At 47.4% G+C, this 13,007-nt stretch overlaps 1 protein-coding gene across 1 annotated transcript in view; it reads right to left on the bottom strand.

Moving 5' to 3' along the window:
* The window catches only part of NQO1 (NAD(P)H quinone dehydrogenase 1), a 191,964-nt gene extending 181,199 nt beyond the window's left edge, over positions 1-10,765 (bottom strand). Inside the window, exon 1 of the mRNA XM_081871825.1 lies at positions 10,762-10,765. The gene's annotated coding sequence lies outside the window, so the exon portion shown is untranslated. The remainder of the gene's footprint in view (positions 1-10,761) is intronic.
* Positions 10,766-13,007: the final 2,242 nt, after the last annotated feature.

Raw genomic sequence — 13,007 nt, 5'->3', positions numbered from 1 at the left:
ACCTTGGGAGCCAATAGGATCCCATATTGCCTTATACCTGCTGCCTCTAGTCTCTGCTCTGTGCAGACTGGGCTACTTTAGCCTGCCTTGAGACATTGCCTGAACCGGCCTCCCTCCCACCGTCATCACCCCAACTTAGCACTTCTAGGGGCTTTGAAATGCATGCATGCATTGGCCATGTGTCAAGCTGGGAGGCAAAGGGCCAACACAGAGCATTGGATTGCAGACCGTCAGTGTCCTGCTCTATCAACATGTGGCAACAGCAGCCTGGTCTGCTTGGGAGTCTGACTTGAGAAATGCCACAGATGTTTTGCGGGACCAGTTAAAAACATACATGGGATGCAGCCCAGAACCAAATGGAAATGAAACCCATCACCACAACAACCCAGAACATCCTGTAGATGGCAGAAATCCAACATATGTTGTAGCAGGACGTGTTTGAGAAACCCACCACTCCTCACTTCAAAGCAGGAGTTCAGACCCTTATGAAAGCTGCGTCAAACCAGAATCTGATAGCAGCGGAGGGCTGGGTTTTTATTATTAAGTTCACAATGGAAGTTTGGTGCCAAGCATTTTATTGGATAAAATTGACGGTTGGTCTTAAAACATCTACCCTCTGTGTTCTGTTTTAGTCAAATTGACTTTCCTAAAAAAATTATACATCAGTGAAATCAGAGGTGGACATGACTGTCCAGATGTGGCTTTCAAACTGAATTCTCAGCACAATATTGCAGGCTGCCTGATGAGCCAAATTAGCTACAGCCACCATTCTCATGGCATGGTGTGGCTCATGCATTTGGGCCTTGGTTCTCTCTTTCTCTCTGCCCTGAGACAGATTTCTCACTTTAGCAGCAAAGGATGGGGAAATTTTGAAATGCCATTGATGGCAATGTGTAAGCAAAATATTCCACTCTCAGCTCGTTTAAAACCCTGACCCTCATTTTCACATACTTTCTGAAATGCTTTTTAAGTAGATTGACAGGACACCAGAAACTGAACTGGGTTTGTGTGATGTGTGCTCTCAAATGAAGCCCCTCCCATTATGAGACAAAAGGCCCTAGGTTCAGCGGGCTGTAAGTTCATTAAAGAAATTGAATTATACAACAAAGCTAGCTGGGTAAAATGTATTATTTCCTGTTTCTGGTTTCTCCCCCACTTTGCCTTATTTTGTTAGGGGTTTTTTTTCTTTGTTTGCAAGAGGTATTTTGAATGAAAACACATGCTTTATTTTACAGAAAACAAATCTGCGGACAGCCATTTTCTTTTTTCTAATATTTTATTAGTTGAATATAGGAACAACATATAATCAAATAAACAAGGTACTGAACTGAGACCCTCACAGGCCAGGAAAAGAATGTGGAGGTGTCACACAGATGCTACACTCAGGCCTAGCCTGAAAAACCCGCTAGTGCTTCCCACAAGATTGGCTCATTCCTCTGTAGCAAGGAGAACTCACATGCCATTAAGATGTCTGTTTGCTGCCTTAAAAGCTTTGTGTTCTGGTCTCTTAGTCTCAACTGCTATGCATCCTAGGGTGGAGACAAACACCTCAGAAGAGCCAAAGGCACATCTAGCCGAACACTCAGTTTTCGGTGGCCGACCATTTGCCGCAATGGGAAGCCCCCAAGCAGATCAGCAAATGGCAGTCCATGGGCCAAATCCGGCCCACCAGGAGCATTGTCTAGTTGCCAGCTGGGAGGCAAGAGGTACATCCTGAGAGAGCAATAGATCATATTTGTTGCACTGACATTTAGGTGTGCAACCTGCCGACTGTTACGTGGAGGTTAGCAAGTTCTAGTTTTCATTCATGTCCCCCATGCCTCACCTGCCAAGGAACTCTGGGCCCAGACCCTTCAATGAGATGGATGGGTGAGCCACTGGAGGCAGGATTGTAGTACCCTTGAAGGAGCAGCATTATTTTCATGTCTAAGTTATGACGCCTTATTAGAGCAAGGAGATTTCATTAGCGTGACCATAATTGTGTCTCCAGAGGGCCTCTTTAAACATTGCTTTCCGTGACTTGTAAATGGACATTAAACATTCACTTTGGCATGCCCAGGTTGCAGCGAGAAGGCAGGAGGGGGCCGTGTGCTTTCCTCTGGGATATGCAGGCCCTTTGCCCTGTCTTGAGAGGTGCCTCCTGCTGCCACAATCCCTTGCAAGGTGATGCTGGGCATGAAGCTGCAGGGTGTTGCTTCAGGGCACCAAAGAGCCCTGCACTCCCAAGTGACTGCTCAGATGTCTGGAAGATGCCAGCATTTGGTCCAGGAGACTTTAGACCAGCCGCCCCCAACGAGGTGCCCTCCAGATCTTTGGGACTACAACTAACATCAGCCCCAGCCAGCAGGGTCATATGGTGCTCCAACCTGATGGGAGTTGCAGTCCAACACAGCTGGAGGGCATCAGGATGGGGAAGGCTGCCTTAGTGAAAGAGCACCCAATGGAACAGGACCATCACACCCCAGATTCCCTGGGATCTTTCTGGCATGGAAGTGAGAGACCTTTGATTTCTTTTTCATGCTGTTCGGGCTCTAGAGGCATTCTGGGTTTCCCTGATACGTTGTGCTCACCGAGGTGCTGGCTCTTTGCAAGACAAGATTTCCCAGTGGTGGTGCAACCACCAGCCTTGCTGTCCCAGAAAGTGTCGGATGAAATTTTTATTACAACATTATGAGGCATTTTCTCTTTGCATATTTAAGCTGCTATATCGTTCTCACTTTTCCATGCACTGGGTCCAAAGAGCTGTGGGTTGTGTGAGGACATTTTGGCTTCCCCTTCCCACCCGCTGTCGCCACTTGAAATGCATTCTGAGGCTCAAGGGGCCTTCTGGAATGATGTGAGGGTGGGTGAAAGTAAACAAACAAACAAACCAACAAACCACCCATCATGCACTCAGCCCAGCATGGCCCAGCATACGCCAGCCACTATTTTAAAACCACTATTGCTATTATGACTTTTCTTGCCCCAGTCGAAGCGCACAGGAGCCCTTTCCTACTAGAGGCAACCAGCATCTGGGTGGGCATCATGGACCCAAGATGTCCCCTGGGGGGCAGGGAAGGTGACAACATGCCCTCCCTGTGAAATCATGAATATGAGTCTCACCTTCTACCTGCCCACCTATTATTATTATTATTATTATTATTATTATTATTCCCCGCCCATCCAGCTGGGTTTCCCCAGCTACTCTGGGCAGCTTACAGCACATTAAAAATTGTAAAATATCAGACATAAACAAATTTCCTGATACAGGGATGCCTTCAGATGTCTTCTAAAAGTCAGGTAGTTGTTTATTTCCTTGACATCTGGTAGGTGGGCGTTCCACAAGGCAGGCGCCACTACTGAGAAGACCCTCTGCCTGGTTCCCTGTAAACTCACTTCTCACAGTGAGGGAACCGCCAGAAGGCCCTCGGCGCTGGACCTCAGTGTCCAGGCTGAAGGGTGGGGTTGGAGACGCTCCTTCAGGTATACTGGACTGAGGCCGTTTAGGGCTTTAAAGGTCAACACCAACACTTTGAATTGTGCTTGGAAACGTACTGGGAGCCTCTTAAGCCAGGCAGGCAAGGCCTCTGCCTCCTGAAAGCCACTTTATTAGAGGAGGGAACAAAACCCCAGAATCCTTTTGTGAGATTTCACTCTGAGCAGTGGTTTAATCAGGTGTACATCACCAAGGATTATTTTATACTCATCTTGTTTTTGCTTTGGAGGGACCAAATATCTTCCCTGCCATCGTGGTTGGTTTTTTTTTTTATGTTTTACCCTCATTTTTATGATTGTAATGGGAGAGTGTTATTTTTCTAAACTAGATTTTTATTTCTGAAAACAGCTCCAATGGTAAACATCCTATTAACCCAGCATGTTTTAATGTGTGGCATCTTAATAGAAGGACGGCAGAGAGAGAACAAATCTAACATTATATTTTTTTAAGCAAGCAAACAAACACACCCTGCCCAGTTATTTATCATCACCAAATCTTTCCCCACGTCGGGAAGGCAAAGCTGTCTCTTTAATAATGCAAAGGGATAGTAAATTTCAAGCTGAGGATGGGCTGTAGGAAGGAGCCCCTTTTCCGCCTGCCCCTAATGTCAGTGGAGTGGCTGAGGAACACACCTGATTAGTTCTAACAGGCTGCTTAGCATTGGGTCACCTCTGTGGCTCCATCTCTCCCCAGCAGGGTCACTCGTCTCCAGGCTATATTTGGGGAGGGGGAGGCAGGGGGCGGGCAGTGTGTTCCGAGCGTGCCTCTCGTCTCTCCGCTTTCTCTGCTGCTTCCAGAGCAGTTTATTTTTATTTGCGATGCGCTCCTTCCCTCCCTCCGGATCCTGCTCTCCACTCTGCATAAATCGCTGGGAAGGGAGCACACCCTCCGCCCAGGCAAGAGTGAATTAAAGCAGGAACTGTGTGTTGTGTCACCGGGGCCTTTTGATCCGGATTTCTTTTTGGCACAGAAAGCGTTTAAATTAATTTCCTGTCCGTGTGTGTGTGTGTGTGTTCTGCACCATTCTGCTGAATTGCCAAGGCCAGTTTGTGCTACCAGGATGCCCAGGCTGGGTTGCAGGCAGGGTGGCTGTGTTTATGCACACAACGCCCAAACCACGAGCCCAGCCAGCCTCGTGCAGCCGCCCAACACAAATGGATCAAATCCGGTAGCTCCCACCTGCCTGTTCCTCCAAACGGGAAGCCTCTGGTGGCAAGGCTGCTGCGCCCTGCCTCGCCTTTACGGTGTTTTGCCTGGCTCGCAGCCTGGATGCTGTATGTTACAGGGGGACCCTTCCCAGTGGGAAGGGTCGCGTCAGCCAAAGCAAAAAGTCAAGGCCCGGCTGCTCTTGGGCTCTTCTTGCCCTCCAGGGCTCCGGGTCTGGTCCCTGATGTGGGAACCCCAGTAGCTGGTGGGGCGCTTTCCCCCTCTGTGCTGGGAGAGCCGTAACTGCTGCTGTGGGCCTGGGCAGGAGAGCCCTTTGTTTCCCCTAGCTTAACCCTTTGCGAGCCACCCACATTGCCTCCTCCTCCTCCTCCTCGCATTTAACTCTATCTCTGCCAGCCCATCGCTGGCGGAAAAGCTTCCCGGTAGAGCTCTGGTAGAGCTCCGGGTTCACTCGCATGTCCCACAAGGTGGGGGGGGGGAGAGACGCGCCATTTGGGCTGCCCCAGAAAACAGAGGGGGGCCTGACCCTCTGCCCACTCCCATTGGTGTTGGGGGAGAGTCCTGCTTTGAAAAATCGCCTCCCCCCCCCCCGCCGCCGCCACGGGACTCTCCAAGCAACTTCGAGGACGCTTGCTTAGGTTGCTGCGCGCAGCAGCTCTACAAATGCCTGCCAGGCCAAGAGCGGCTGCTACGGATGGCAGGGAGCTGTGCTGCCAGCCAGCCAATGCCCGTCCCTCCCAAGCCGGCAGCAGCAATCAGTGGCCTGCCTTTCTCCCTACCATAAGCCAAGCAGCCCAGAGCTCTTCCTTCCCACTTCCGAGGATGTGTTTTGTGACTGCGGAAGCTGACATATGAGCGGGACATTTGTCCTTCGTCAAACACCCTTTGGCTGGCAGAGAAACTGGCCAGACGGCAGCCAGGAGTGTCTCAAGCACCAGCCCCGGGAAGCCTGGAGCGCACGCACACTGGTGTGTGGTGTGTGTGTTGCATGATGCACAATGAGCATCTTCCCACTGTGGGGCCGACACTTCGGGGGGGGGGGGAGGCGGAATCGAGGCTTTGGGTTCTTTTCTTCTTGCCAAGCCTGAAGCTGCGTGACCCTCCCCGCCTTCTCTCACCCCCCTCACCCTCCCGCCGTAGACTTGGTGGCGTTGAAGCAGCCGAGGCTGCTGCTGCGGCTGTTGCCTGGCCATGGAGAGGGGTCCCTTGCGCGTGGGTCTGTTTATTTGTTTGTCCTCCTCCCCATGCCCCCCAGCCCCGCTTCCCCCTCCCCGCCGCCACCGAGCTGGAGGGGGAGGAGGAGGAGGAGGAGGGGAGCCCACGCCAGCCCCGCAGGACGACAGCTCTCCCACTTGCTCCACGATCGACCACCGACCTCTCTTAAGAGGAGCAGCAGCCGCAGCCGCAGCAGCAGCGTGACCGGCCGGCCGAGGTAAGGCAGCGGCGGCGGCGGCAGCCGCGAGAGGGGGCGCCTCCGCCTCCTCCGCTCATCGGCTGGGCCTGATGTGAATATGCAAATAGGCGGCCTGCCCGACACGTGTCTGCCCGCCCCTCCCTCTCCCCCCCCCTGCAGGGTCCTCGGCTCAGCAGTGCTCGGCTCAGGGCGCTCCTGCCTTGCAAAGCCAGAGCGGCAAGCGGGTGTTTGTTTGTTTATTCGCTCATTTGCATGTTGGAGTGCGGGGAGGCGGAGGTGTGAGGGCCCGTGAGATGACAGGAGAATCATGCGACAAATTAAATGTGATGGTGGTGGTGATCCCTCCTGGGTGAGGATCTGATGCAGAGGAGGAGGCTCTCCCCTCTTTTCCCTCTTTTTAATACCCCCCCCTTCGCTGTTGATTGAGGTGGGGGTGGTTTGGCATCTTTTTTATGGTGATGATGACGATGATTTCAGCCCTCCTCGGGAGGGAAAGGTGGTCACTTTGAAAATGCCAGGTGGGGAGAAAGTTGAGGCACTTGACACCCCGAGAATTACATTGCCACCTCCCCCACCCTCTTGATTGCCCTGCATTGCTTGTTCATGAATTAGGGGTACTTGGATTCTCCAAGAAATAAAACTAAGCCTGTTCCATTTTTTAGAGGAGGAGGCAGCTTTTATTTCGCAGGGTGCCTGTTTTTTGCTCATTGACATCCCCTGAAATTCTGTTTTGTTCCTTTTGCTACTTTCTTCAGCTACGTTTTAAGAAAAAGCCGTTCGCAAAGCAGATACTGGAGCAGCCGTGGGGATCCGGCGCTGGGTCTGAATTCTGGTTTGAGCGAGCGCACGCTCTGAGCCTCTTCTTCTGAGCCTCCAGGCTGTTTTACTTGCAAAAGGGGGAACAAGGCAAGGAAGCAGCGATTATGAGCAGAATTAAATAGGAGGAAATGGGAGGAATGCAGCTGGAAGAGTAAATATTTTTTTCTCTGTAGCAGATTTCGGAGCTTCTAACAGAATCCCGATTCTTCCTCCCTTTTCCTGCCTGTCTTCCTGATGAAACTTCCTTGCCTGGTGTGCCCCCCCCCCCAATCTATTTTAAAGCCACGCAAGAGACTCGGAGAACCCTTCTCACTGCTGTCTCCTTTGGAGGATTCAAACCCCCCCCCCCACTTTGAAAAAGGAAAATACCAGTCCCAACTGAACTCCTGGTTCTAGGATAAATTAAAAGCAAGAATGGCTGACTAACCATCAATGAAGGGAACAGAAGTGAAAAGAAAATACCACCTTTTGTGGAAGTAAAAGAGGGACCAGTGCACATGGCGAAATCCCCTCACCAGCCTAATTTTTCTGACCCTAAAACTAATAATTGCTACTTCTCTGCCTGCACGACCACTCCATATTCTCCCATATGCCTTCTTGACACAACCACCTATTTCTTGTGTTCCTGATCAGCCTTGCCTTCTGTGCTCAAGGTCTGGGTGCATTCCCCCTCAGGTGGCTTCTATCTCGTGTGCCGCCATGTTGATTTCTGGGTTCCACCATGGCTTAAGCATGGTACTTAAAGGGCCTGTCAGGGCAGGCCAAAGAGCAGGCCGGCAGAGCACTGAGCCAGCTTGGCTGTTGCAGCAGTTGCCTCTGGTGCTAAGGGCTCCCCCTTCGGTGCACCGGGGGGGGGGGGGCTGTGCACGGACCGCATCCTGCTTTCCCTGGCCTGGCTCTTGTGTGCCAAAAAAGAAGAAAGGCAGGGATAAGGTCTGTTGTTATTGATCAGCCCAAGGGGATCATTAGGCCTCGGTTACCATCTACAAATCAGGAGCCTGGTGTCTCCTGCCTGGGCACTCATTGCCAATTTGTTCCTATTAGATGGCCGAGCCCGGAGGTGTCTGATGATGAGCAGATTGGGTCTTTATCTCAGCAGCGGCAAGGCTGGAGAGGAGGCCAGCAAACATCGAGGCAGCGCAGCCCTTGCAGATTTGGGGTCTGTGATTTGTTGGACTTGCTGAGGATGGCAGCTTCTTTGCCTACATTGGGAAGGGAATTTCTGGGCCAAATCTAGTTCCATCCATGTCTCCCCAATAAATATGATGGGAATTAAAGAGAAATTAACGAAGCCCCTGTGTGTTAATAATATGTGGTTTATTTCCCAGTGAAATAAAAGATGTTTTATGATCCAAAGATATTCCTGTTAGGGCCCTTTGTCAGCATTTTCAGACACCATGACTTGGAAGCCATTTGGCCCCCAGACTTTGCAAGCTGTTTAAATCCACTGGAGAACAGTCCCAACTGCTCCTAGACATGAATGATGCAAAGGAAATTATTTTAAATAATCTATTTTTTAAAAAACAGTAACACGGATTTTTATATATAAACATATATAGTCCTAGAATTCTCACTTTGTTTTGTACAGTATTAATGAGTCCAGGCTCAATTTGCATTTCATCCTCAGTCTGTGATTTTTTTCTGTATTGTGCAAAGATGCGAAGGGGAAAGCGAAGTTCTCTAGGATGTCATTTTTGGGGACTTTGAACAGGGAGGAAAGGAACAGCAGCCCCTTGTAGCAGTATTTTTTGGTGGTGGGTGATTTCTGTGATCAGCCATGTCTCCCTTGCAAGGTGGTTCTTCAGCGCAGTTCCGGTGCATGTTCTACACTTTCGTCTGTCGCAGCTGCCTTTTTGGGTTTTACTGAGCTTTTCATTCGAAAGAGTTTGTTGAGGGCTTTAACCGCCTCAGCCAGGATTTGAATCTCAGAAGAATTTGCATGCCTACACCTTGAATCTCTTACCTGAGCTCCCCAAAGAGACATTTCTACCTTTGATTGGCACATTACCTCATCTGCCCCAAAGCAGATGGGATTTTCAGGCTTGTGAAAAGTGTATTCACCCAAAGACTTGAATTGTAGAGAAAATTATAATTTTATCCGTTGGTTAGAAAGCACGCTAATATAATCTCTGACTCCATTTTGGTTGTAAGCCAAATTTGGAGTATGAAGAAGAACATTCTAAGTGCTTATGTGTTTTTGCCTTGTCTTTTAGGAGCGCACATTCTCCCCCATTTAATTTCTAGAGAGAAATTATCCTCCTCATTTAATAACCTCATAATTGTATCTTTTGCTCAGTGATCAAGTACATCTCTTTGGTGCCTGTGACTTATAGTAGAAAAATAGGTTTAATTTATCATAGGCTAACATAACATCCAGCTTGCTTTGATCTGTATGTTGCATGGATCAGAATCAATTGGCATGTACTTGGAGGGTTTTTCTCTCTCTTAAGATTGCATTAATTTATATGTACATATTTATATACTCTTCTAATGCTAGAGTGTATATTTCAGTTGTTAATTCAGTTTTTATTAGCATAATATTTCATTTAAAGAAAACATTGTTAAAAACTACAGTTCATTTAACTGTGACTAAAGTTCCTTAAATGCAATTCATAAAGATCCATCGCTGTTGATGTGTAATGTAGGATTTGTCTGAGAGTTCCTATCAAAACCTTTGCAGATTAAATATAAACAACCAACCAACCAAACAAACAAACAAACAAACAAACGCATAAAGTATGAAGACGAGGCTTAGCCAGGGCATTTACATGCCACAGATTTAGTATTTCAGGTTCATGTCAGCTTTCTGTTTTAACAGAGAGACTGTTGCATTGTTTTTTCTGCTGCTGTTTTAAATATGACAAATCATCCTCCCTGTTTATATATCTCTCTGTCTATCGTTTGGGTTTAGGGTGAATTTCACATGTGAAATTTCTCCATGTAACATCTGATATGTTCTCAGCATGCTGGGGAAGGGTGGGGGGGATCCTTTTTAGATTAATGGTCAGTGTCTCATACACACAAATTTGTGTTAGGATGCTACAGAGAAGGTGCGAATTACTGACAAGATCTGGAATAATTCCTAATGCTGTAGAAGGGTTCATTTTCTCCTCCACATGATGGATGAGGCATAAGAAGTGCTTTTCTGAGATCATTAATGCGCATCATTCTCTTAAGTGTTATTAAAGTCCGTCTGTCTGAAGCTGCAGGAACAATATCTTTCCCCTCATTTCGCCTGCTGTTTTTTTTTTAAAAAAAGAATAAATCACCCTCTACCTATAGATGCTGCTTTTTTGTAAATTCATTGTCAAAGGGTTATTTATTTCATAACGGCGCACACTTTCCAGAGCTACATTTCCCCTACCTTCTTTTTAAAATATTTGATTGCTGCTTGTGAGTCCACATGTAATTTCAAGAGTACATGATTCCTAACCTTTACAATTGCAACACCAGCCCCTGAAAAGCAAGCTTGTTAGGCTCTTTCCTTGAAGGTATTGTTCTAAGAGAGCAGTCTCATTCTGCACTATATCTGGGCAAAGCAGCCCTCCTCTTAATTTTGGTTTGAATGTGGCAGGCTGTGGTGTGCGAGGCAAAGAATAAGGAAACCCACTGGCAGGGACAGTTGTGCTGATAGTAACCCCACCACACTTTAAACATGTTTGCTGCCCCTCCAGAGAAAGTATTGACATGTTTCTGAGCTGTGGTCCAGTTGGGGGCAAGGCAAGGAGGTCACAGACAGGTAGAGGCCAGGTGCCACCATCCAGTCTCGTATTTGGAAACAGAAATAATTATTCTTTTTGAAATATCTTCTTTCAGCCATTTTATTTCCACATATTTAAAAAACTTTGGCCCTTTACTTGGGGGGGGGGCCTGGAAATGCAAACTGAGCCATGGTGTAAGTGGGGGCAGGGTGGTGGTGGTGGTATCAGTAAGGCCAGCAGGGAAGAGGAGGGGTGTATGCCAGGTACTGATTGCAGATGGATCATATTAAATCAAAAGCAATTTTAGCTAAACAGGAGAATTCACTTTAAAGCTTTTTTAACCTTCCTTAAGAGCCAATTTTCCCCCCTCAAAGCCCTGAGATAATAAAATACAATATAATTTATGGAGCGCTTTCCGTGGGTCTACATTCCTAACTCTCTCCCTCTTTTTCTTTTACTGTAAGATAAAACATACCCAACCACTGGGATGGCAATCAAGACAAAACAAAATGCAGCTGATCATAAAGTCGTTTCAAAATGCCACACTCCTTTTGAAAGAGGCTTACCTGGAAAGGGTCCCCGATACACTTTTAATAGAATTTTAAAAAGTTCGAAACACAGCTGGGCAAAAGCCACAGCTGGGCTCTTGAACATTTAATTTGAGATTTGAATAATTCTCCAGATTGAGCTAGAATCATGAACGCCATATAAAAGGACCACTCCCCACCCCCATTCCTAAATTACATTATTCCACAGATGTGCAAATACTTCAGAGGGAAAAATTACATTGATCAGATTTTAATACCCCCCATGTCACCCTTCAGTCAAAGGAGGGAAAAGCTCCCCCCAGCCCTTTTCGTCTTCAGAAAGGTGCTAGATTATAAACATCTGAAGGAAATGAAAGGGGGGGTGGCCAGTCCGCCCCCAAATTCTTTCCAGATTTTCATTCCTTTCGCCAGAAGCCTTCTGTTCTCAGAGATGAGGGAGGGTTGGGGGGGATGAGACTGTTTCTTATTTAAGACTGAAAATCAAATACATTGATTATAGAGGTTACTAATTTTGATTTGGCTAATTTTGAGGGCCTTGGACCTGTACCCACAAGGGCCAGGGGGGCTTTCTGGGAATAGGAGCGACCCCCTTTCTTTGGGTCTGTATTTTCCTGAGAGTTTGGGAGCCCTGGCAGGCACAACCAGAGCCATGAGTTCAGAGCAAACACGTGTCTTCAAACTGCTTGGCAAAAAAGAAGGTTTGGCGGCCAATTTTTAATTCTTTACAGGAGACAATGAGGAGCAGATAAGCCATGTGTATCAAAGCAGAAGCTTTGCCTCAGTTTTCATTTGTGAACGTGCAGCCACAAGCTGCAGCCTGCATGTGGATGTGAGAGGAGAAGTGACGTTAAAGCGCCTTATCTTGGCTTGAGTGAGAGCGCCTCGTAGGCCCAGGCTGCTCACAAAGCCTCCATAAGTCGAGGAGGGAATGGCCAGTCCAGGTTACGGCAAGAAGTTGTTCTAATTGATTGATTGATTGATTGATTGATTGATTGATATACCTCCCTATACCCAGAGGTATCATGGCGGTTCACAGAATGAAATCAAAATATAAAACCACAATATACATAATCAAAATAAAAACAACAATACCCCCCCCAAAAAATGTTCTGCTGAGATCATGGAATGATGTTTGCTTTGAGCTAAACAACAGGTGCTTTTGTATAATAACAGAGTAGTTCTGAATGAGATTTTTGCAGTGGCGTTGCTTGGTCCATATGGCTGGTGGTGCATCCTTGAACTGAGGAATTAGCCCATGCATTTTAACACTGTTGTACATTGCCTCAAGACTTGACGTAGGAAGATAAACAATCAGTAAGATTGGTCACCCACTTGAGTTGCATCAGTTTTGCAAAGATGGCCTCTCCTGTTGAACTGAAGTGTGGCCCCAAGGCCTCTCCCACCCAGCCTCCATTCGCTGCTTGCTCAAGTTGTTGTTGTTGTTTAAAAAAGAAGGCAAAATCAAGCCTGGCACCGTGGTTCCTTGCCTTTTGCTGTTCTGAAAAACTGAAAAGCCCCAGTAAAGAGGCGAAAGCAAAAGAATGCAGAGCCGATCACAGCGCTATGGAAACTGCTCCACAAAAATGTGGAACGAAAGCTTCGCCAGAGTGTGGTTCATGTATTGTAACAGCTGTGACAGCCTGGTACCGTTTAACACTTGTTCAATTATAAGAAGGAGGGGGAAATTCAAAAGGAAGCTTGATTTATAGAAGGCACATAATAATCTTTCAAATGTATAATGTAACTGTCCCTCCTGCAAAAAAAAAGAAAAAAAAAGAAAAAGGAAAAGGAAAAAAGAGAACCCACCCCCTCTCTTCCACAGTCTTGCCCCCCAACAGTGCATGGTCTGTTTGACAGTCTGGGGAAATTCCTCTCCCATCCAG

Source organism: Podarcis erhardii, assembly GCF_964252035.2.
Source record: "Podarcis erhardii genome assembly, chromosome: 7".
NCBI classification, from domain to species: Eukaryota; Metazoa; Chordata; class Lepidosauria; order Squamata; family Lacertidae; genus Podarcis; species Podarcis erhardii.
The sequence above is the reverse complement of the archived record's forward strand: the minus strand, read 5'-3'. Positions and strand labels throughout refer to the sequence as shown.